This window comes from Symsagittifera roscoffensis, chromosome 4 (assembly GCF_963678635.1).
Source record: "Symsagittifera roscoffensis chromosome 4, txSymRosc1.1, whole genome shotgun sequence".
Lineage (NCBI taxonomy): Eukaryota > Metazoa > Xenacoelomorpha > Acoela > Convolutidae > Symsagittifera > Symsagittifera roscoffensis.
This window is the reverse complement of record NC_087065.1, coordinates 3,575,329-3,581,833: the sequence shown is the minus strand read 5'-3', so window position 1 is coordinate 3,581,833 and position 6,505 is coordinate 3,575,329.

Sequence of the window (6,505 nt, the reverse complement as noted above, 5' to 3'; positions counted from 1 at the left end):
GTCCCCCGAAAGGGACTTTGACTGTCTCTAAGTATGATGGCATCTAAAACAAGCAAATTAACATTTTAAATCACATGAAATTGTTCATCAAATAAAAACATATGGAACAGCAGGTTTCGGAAGGTGATAATTATGCTAAACTTTCCTTAAATTTTCCCCGAGTTTAAAATACGCTTATCACGAAAACACAGACGGAAGAAATTGTACTTTTAGCTGCGTGTTATTTTCAACCAGTTTAGAAATTTTGAGATTGATATGGAAACAAAAACTTGTAAAAACATTTGATTTGTCGAAAGCTACTTCTGAAAATCGATTTGACTTCTTGTTTGACTTTGACACTAAGCTGATATAAAGGAAAAATAAAGCGCAGACTGAAAATTTTTGTTTACTAAAATGTTAAAATTATATGAAAAAGGCTGATGGTCTAATTAGATGTATATCACCGAGTTGTAGATATCAGCTGTTGGTATCTAACAGGTTACTTTTATTTCCACTGTTTCTTTTTAAATTCAGCAGGCTCAAAGATTGTTGGAAAAAATGAAATTGGAAAAACGTAGAGTTACTTCAACAGACTTGGAAATCATTCATGAGATTTATTTGAATGTGAAAAAAACCTATCCGGAAAATTCTGAGTCAAAGTCCTTTTCTGGGGACTAGAACTCATCAACATTCCAATTGAGGAGCTTCATCTTCGCTATAAGGCTGGGCCCAATCCTGAGGTCCTAGTGGTGAAAGAGCTCTGGCTCAAACCGCGCCAGTGGGCCAAGGGGAAACCCCTTCCCCAGACTTTCGTACCTGGGTCGCCCGAGTGGGAACTCCTCACTGAGCAACTCAGGGACGTGGTCGCCCTCGGGGGTTGGATTGGGCACAGGGCTGCTGATCTGCTGGGGTTGATGGACAGGCCAGCTATGTCCATTTATTCCCACCACTTCTTACAAAGAAGAGTTTTTTTACCATATTATATTTTTTTAGTCCCCTTTTTCAACATCCCCTTTTTATTTTATTTCATTTCGACAATTAATTCTATAATTTGGCCTACAACAACTCAACTTTCGGGAAAGTCGTTCTTTCTTTGTTCAAATGGATCAATCATTTTTACCTAAATAGAGGTGGCGGCCGCCGCACTTGACGAATTTTCCTTTCTTCGAGATTCAGCAATAAAACATGCGTTTGTGACGGAAATTGTTCACCGCAGCCAACAGTTAGGCTACGCTGCCAAAATCTTGTGCTTTCCTATATACCATATAGTTTGGTTGCATATAATAGGTATATAACGTCATTTTACATGTAAACAAGCCAATACCCCAAAATTTAGAAGGGAAAATATGCACCAACCAAAACTTAATTCCATTCCCGTTTCCATAAAGTGGCTGGAAAATTACCAATTTTAACCCCCCTTAAAACATGCGTGCCCGAAAAAGTAGGGATTTTAACCCCTTTGGGGGTTAAAAGTGGTAAGTACAACGGCATATCGAAAAAAGGGGGGTTAAAAGTGGTCATTTTCCTAGCCACTTTTACTATACTACTTACCAAGGTTTCAGACATAAAAATCGCATGAATAAACAAGCAAACGACAAAATGTGAAGAAATTATTCGTTTGACTCATCTGTTGAAAACAAAAAAAAACTAAACATATTTTTCTACATGATTATAAAATTATCAAGACTATGCCTTTTAGTATCTATTTTAGCAATTTCAAAGCGAAATATGATTGAAAAACAGGACATCATAGCGCAAAATAAATTAATTTTAATCAGTTTCAAAAAGGAACAAAGACCAACGGTTGTAAGAAATGGAAGTTTCCGCCCCGGAGTAGGAAGTGAATCCGGGGTTTTTACGGGCCGGACTCGGGCTTCATTTTTTTTGGGCCTGACTTTCACTTTCAAAAAAGTTCACCCTATCCTTGAGGGGGAAAGGGGGAAGGGTGTCCGCCCCCCCCGCCCCTCCGCCCTCTCCCTCCTAAATATATATATCAAGGATAGGACCCCCTGCCGACCCAAAGGGTCCCCCTTTGAACTATTTTGAGATATCCAATTTTGGCTGACGGACACTAAATGTTTTCTTAAAGTGCCTTTGGCGCCAGTATATACCTATTTTAAGGGGGGAGCGCGCGCTGAAAAAATGCAATTTTTTGGTTATAATTTTCCAAAAAGTGCCCAAAAACGCATTTTTGACCTGTTTTTTTAAATACAGGGACTTTTTAGTGCTTTGCTTTGGAGAGCTCGGAAAACCAATTTGGTCGAACTTAAAAAATAAGTCAACAAAATTTGTGAAAATCCGCCCCCCCCCCCTCCCTCGAGAAAATCCTAGAACCGCCCCTGTATATATATTGAAACAAGCTATATACAAACAAGCTGAAAACAATTCACATTGCTGATTATTTCTACGGTTTTTCAATTAAGTAAGAGAAATGAGTAAAAAAAAACATTGAGTAAAAACTCAATTTTTCCATTGATTTCAAGTTTTTTATTCCAACATTATATTCGATACATAAAAGCTCTTTGTTCCTAAGAAAATTAAAATTCAGAACTTTGTCATATTTGAGGAGTCTTTGCAGCAACAGCTGCTCTCAAATTCACATGGTGTGTTTGAGTTTGTTTTGTTTGCTTATCCTTTTTCGTCACTTTAGAAGAAGTCAGTCAAGGCGGCAGTTAATAAAAGTGAAGCATGCTGAGCTGTGACATACATATGAGCTTCTTTTCTCTCTCAGAGCTGCCTTGTGTGACGTTGAGCCGCTACTGCTTCTGCTGTGCTGATCTGAATAAGTGAAGCTTGATTGACATTTCACTCTCGCACATCCGATTGACAGCCGCCGCAGCCTGTCACCCACCCGTCAATACTCGGAAAGTTGCCTACACACTGCCTAATGGTCGATAGCCATGGGTGATTGACACCTGTCACTTAACTTGACTAATGTTCCCTCTCCAAATCCTCATTTCCCATTTTATTCCCGCTCCTCTTCCCCCTGAAATCCCTCTCAAGGGGTGCTCTTTCACTTATTCTCCATACCCCATTTGCGACACAGAGGTCATTTTCCATAAGCAGAGCAAGACCATACTATACTCAACCAAGAGAGCTACTTTTCAAAAGATGGCATCAAATTAGACTTATGTCATTTTCAGAAACGAACGAACAACTCCGAATTAAAAGATTAAAAGTCCATTTAAGGTTTAATGATATTTCGAACCCTTGTTCATTGTTGACATTTCAGCTTCATACGAAATGTCAACAAAACGGAAGTTAATCTTAATTTTCTAATAAATGTCCTGCTTTGGTTTCATAATTAAAAAAGATGTGTTGATTGAGTTTCAATTTGTAAAGATGAGTTAAAACTAGCTTAGGAAGTTATATAGGGGTCTTATCTTTTTGTTGTGAGAATGATGACGCTCCTGTGAAGAATTGACGGGAAAAGGGGGGAGGGGAAGGGGTTTATTGTTACAATTTAATCCCGATGATGCATTCTTGTTTTCTGTTCAATTATTTATTACTCTTTTCACTTTTCCCCTATAAATGTCACTCCAAATGTCTGTCGTCTAGTGTCAATCAAGTCATGTTGCCTTCTATTGCCAATAACTGCGCGTTTAATCAATGGTTGACAATTTCAGTCCTTTCTTCAGGCATACGGATCAAATTTTCGGTTTTCGGCAAATAAGACGACAGCGAATAAGACGACAAACGTTTTTCGGGACATTCCAGTTTGTTAATTGGCTTCAATTTTGAAATTTAAGACTCTATAAAACATGCGTGCAAGCTTAGATTTAAAAACAATCATAGATTTTTTAAAAAATCATTTCTGGTTAACTTTAATTTTATATTTACTTGAAATTGTTTTTTTTTCAACTGCATGCCATTGCAATGAAAGTGTATCACACGACTTGAAGTAACTTTCTGCCGATAGCAATGTGCTTGTCAAAATGTGTTCCTACAAAAAATTTCTTAGAATTTCACAAGCCTTGTTAATTAATAAGTAGTAATGAAATAATTTTTAAATTGCGATCGCAATGTGAAAAATTGTCGCCTAAATGTCTTGCCGTCTTAATCAAGTGCTTTCGTCTTAATTTACCCAGCACCAAATCTTCACTTCAGCCATTTTCGGAGTGAAATAACAGCAGAAACTGCTGAAGAGACTGGGAAAATGGTGAAAAATGTTTGAAAACATGATTGATTTTACAATATGCACAGAATTGAGATATGTGAACGAATGAGCAGTTTTGAGAAGGTTCTTTAGAAAATCAGATGTTTTGACTGAACAAAAGATAAGCGCAAATCCACCGGGAGTTAAAGTGTCTTGAGCTTGTCAATTCAGTGTCGATCTTTTCAATACTGATTGTCAATTGTTTTCTCTGAAAGTCATCTCAGGGGCTGTTTCTATCTGAAGACGCAGAGCAGCAACTGCTACTTACTGGTATCATTTTCAAGTTCTTTGCTTATGACGTACGAGGTATCTGAAAGTGTATCCTCGTCCTCCTACGCGCCCCCCTACTACATTGATTGACCAACCATATATTATAGAGGCGGTTTAATCCCTTCGCAATCAAAATGATCTAATCGCTGTATGATTTGCAAATCAGGGATACTCAAAAGTTCATCGAAAAATGAGAACCAGAATTTCCCAAAAGAACTCCCTGCATTTCTCAAAATAAATAATTGATTTCAAAGGTAAAATCAATAATTGAAGTGATTGAAAATTATCATTTTGCAAAGTGGAATTCTCAAAAATTGCCTCTTAAGTTCATCAGAAACAAATTTTTCACAAAAGCTCAGATAATCAGAGAAAACAAGGATGCAGATAGTCATTCTTTTGGCATTTTTTCTCCATTTCTTTATCGAATGTATTTAAAAATCGTCTGTTGTTTTTCTTGACCCTCGTTGCGCTTAAAAAAAACTTTGTTGTTTGTTTGACGGATAAACACCCTGGGAAAAATCTTACGGCATGTCTATACGCCCATCTATTCTCCCAAAACTCAAAAAAATAATTCACCTGTGTGAATTTTATTTTTGTTATGTCGGTATGAAAACTGCCACCAATTGTGGTGTAAACGTGCTTTATATTTTGTTCTATGTAAACGCAAGTGATGAAAATAACTCCGCTTAGAAATCAGTCCAAACCTAACTGAACCAAAATAATTGGTTGTCTTTTTGTTCTGACCATTGAAAATAGGGAGAAACTTTTTATTCGGGTGTATTTTATTTTTTTTCTATTTTCCATTTTCCACTCAAAATCAGGCGTTGTCAGCTCAAAAGATTGTCACATTGACGAGAAAAACTGGTTGACAAATTTTGAGCTCAAACTTGAAATTTTGAGCTCAACTAGTTTTGAAAGCTTTATTTGGCGCTTCTCAGGTAAACAAAATAAAAATCAAAGAAAAAACATTTGGGGCAAAAAATTTTATACAAATTAAATAATGTTTTTGAAAAATTTTCTCTTTTTTTGAGACAATTATAGTATTCATTGAATGTCCACCCGTTCATATAATTCTATCTTCACACGACGCACAATAAAAAACACTAATTTGAACGAAAATGAAAAAACAAATTTTCTGAGAATGTGGTCTGAACGTTCTTTGCTACTTGCTATCCTTGTAAACTTTATGAACACCAATCGTTTCACTACGTTTTTTAGCTGAAACGTGGATTAAAATTTTGGTAGATAAAAATACTTTTATTGAGAGATTTATTTGTCTTCAAATTTATCAAAACTACTTCATTAACGCAAAAAGCCGCCAGGGCGTTCTAGAATTTGTCCCGATACGAGTGCCCACTTGGCGAGAAGACGCTCAAAACTCATTCAAACATTAATTGTCAAACCCCACAAATGATTTTGGAATTGCAGGTATAATAGATGGTAACTTTCCTTGTTTTGGGACATTTATTTTCCCCTGTATTTAGCGTTCTCATGTTACTTGATTTTTTGGAGCAAGTAACGGAATCAAAAAGCTGTGGGAGGTTTTTTTGCTCATTAATCGTCCAAAAAGCAATTTTTTCCGAAAAAAAAACACGTTTCATGCTATGATATGTTTGAAAATGTGTGTTCAAAAACCGTCAAACTTTTTTTCTGATTAGCAAAAAATAGATTTTAAAAAATTACACCAGACTGCTTCTCCAAATTAAACTTGTCAGCTAATATTTAAGGTTATTGAATCACCAAGAACTATCAAGGATTTTTTTGAGGACTAAAATATTGCTCGTCATTTGAAAACACACGCTCAGCAAAGATTTTACGAAAAGATAATATTGCTATCTGCTTGCGTACGTATCGGGCTTGAAAGCTCCAGCTAAGTTTTTATATCGCACCCAAAGGTTAGCAATCATTTCTAATTAAATATATGAATCAGTAAATGCTACAACCATTTCTGAGTGAAGTGACAATTTAAATTTAACGGCCCTAAGTTTTTTATTCAATTTTTGTAGACTTTAGTTTTATGACAAATTACATAATTATAAGCAAAGACAGCTGTTTAATGTGCAAATAGCACAGAATGTTCCGACCATATCCTTAAAAACA